Here is a 2347-nt window from a genome sequence, read left to right on the forward strand (position 1 = left end):
ATCCCAATCCTTGTCCCCATCCCAATGTCCCCCGTTTCTGTCCCATCCCCATCCCTGTTTCTGTCCCATTCCCACCTCCCCATCCTCATCCTCGATCCCATCCCCATCATGGTCCCCACCCTTATCCTCACCTTGTCTCCTCATCCCCTTTCTTGTCTCCATCCTCTTCCTCATCCCTATCCCTATCCCAATCCCTATTCCCACCCCTCCAAGGCTCCCAAAGCCCCAGGGATGCCCACACCAGCAGTGATTCTGCTCCCAAGGCCAGGACAGACTCCAGCTCTTCCCATTTTTTTAACTGACTGGTGCCAGTCTGGCTCAGGGAGTTGGGAAAAATTCACTTTGTAGCATCCTAAAGGCTGCAGGAAGCCTGGGCAGCTCCTCCTTCCCTGCCCAGAGGATTCTCAGGGCCCATGGTTTGGATTTTTCAGCAGATCTCGTGGAGCAGCAAAGCTTTCCTACCTTTCCCTCTGCCCCCTCTGCCCATTGCCACCTCCGAGGTGCCACCAAATGCCACCATTCCCCAGGGGAGTGCCATCCCAGCTGGGATCTCACCAGGCAGAGGAGCTGCTGGCCCCCTGGACCTCCCAATGTCCCCGGAGAGCCGTGGAGGTGTTTGAGCTTCACAGAAAAGCCACGTTTTGGCACATGTGGGGAGCTCCTCAGAGGCTGCAGATCGTGTCCAGCTGGCCTGGACCCTGCTCAGAGTCCTAATGGTTTTCCATGGCCAGGCAAAGGACTCCTTCCAGGGGCTGGAGCCAGCCAGCTGCTGCAGCCAAGGGGCAGGGGCTCCTCCAGATGTGGCCCCCAGAGCAAGTGACACCCCTGGAACAGCCAGGCTTCCATCCCAGCACCAGTGGGAGCTGCTTTCCAGCGTGAGCAGCTGGTTACACCCCGCCAGGATGGGACCACAGTGACAAATCCCTGTCACTGCACAGGGTGGAGGGTGTCCAGCTGCTTCCCGTGCGAAGGATTCCTGCCGGGAATGCCACGAATGTGTCCCTGATTTATTTCTCTCGACAGCCTAACGGGGGTTTGACGCTTCCTCCCTCGTTATCAGGCATTCCTGGGGCATGGCCGTGCCTCGGGACAGCTGCAGCCTCCAGGCCAGGGAAAAGGGGGAACGCTCCAGGAAGCTGCAGCAGAGCTTTGGGCTGCTCCCAGCCCGGATTTCCAGGAGCACTCACGGAGCGCAGCTGGCGGGATTTGAGCTCTTCCCGCCCCCCACCGCCACCGTGGGCGCTCCCACCCCGGCCCGAGGGCAGGGAATTGGGAATTCTCCTGGATCGCCGCAGATCTGGAGATGATGGATGGTGGCACAGAGGAAGGATAAACAGCGCTGACCCTGCGTGCGTGGGGGCCGCTCGCTGACCCGGCCCAGCGCAGATTTCGGCCGGGGGCTGCCGAGTGCTCCCCCCGCGGCTGCCGGGGGATGAGGGTCACGTTCCTGCCCGCCCCGGGGGAGCGGGGAGCGGCCGGAGCCTCCCGCCCAAACCGCGACCCCGGCCCCGACCCCGGCTGGACGCGGGGGCGCTGGGGCGAACCGGGGGCAATGGGGGCTCCAAGAGGAGGGGGCTGCAAGATGGGGGTCTCCAAGAGAGAGGGCTCCAAGATGGGGGGGCTCCAAGAGAGAGGGGCTCCAAGATGGGGGAGAGTTTCCAAGATGGGGGGGGAATCTCCAAGATGTGGGGGGCTCCAAGATAGGGGGGTCTCCAAGAGGGAGGGGCTCCAAAATGGGGGGGGGGGGGGTCCAGGATGGAGGGGTCTCCAAGATGGGGGGCTCCAAGATGGGGTGCTCCAAATGGGACTCTCCAAGATGGGGGGGTCTCCAAGAGGGAGGGGCTCCAAGAGGGGGGTCTCCAGGATGGGGGGCTTCAAGAGGGAGGGGTTCCAAGATGGGGGTCTCCAAGAGGCGGGGGCTCCAAGATGGGGGGTCTCCAGGAGGGGGGTCTCCAATAAGGGGGTCTCCAGGATGGGGGGCTCCAAGAGGGAGGGGTTCCAAGATGAGGGAGTGGCTCCAAGATGGGGGGCTCCAAGATGAGGGGGGCTCCAAGATGGGGGTCTCCAGGAGGGGCTCTCCCCCCTCATTCCCGGGATGCCCCCTCAGGACACCCCCGCTCCCCGCGGGATGCCGTTCCCGGGGGAGGGCGGTGGGGGCCTCAGCCCCGGCCGGATTTTGGGTAAGATCTGATTGGCCCAGGCCGGGGCCGGCCGCTGTTGGGCCCCGCCCCCGGGCCGCTCGCTGTCCCGCCCCGCGGGGCCGGGGTCGCCCCGTCCGCTCCGTCCGGCTGCGCTCGGCTGCTCCCGCTCGGGGCTCCCGCTCGGGGCTCCCGTGGCCGCCGCGGGG

Source organism: Melospiza georgiana, chromosome 6 (assembly GCF_028018845.1).
Source record: "Melospiza georgiana isolate bMelGeo1 chromosome 6, bMelGeo1.pri, whole genome shotgun sequence".
Classification (NCBI taxonomy): Eukaryota; Metazoa; Chordata; class Aves; order Passeriformes; family Passerellidae; genus Melospiza; species Melospiza georgiana.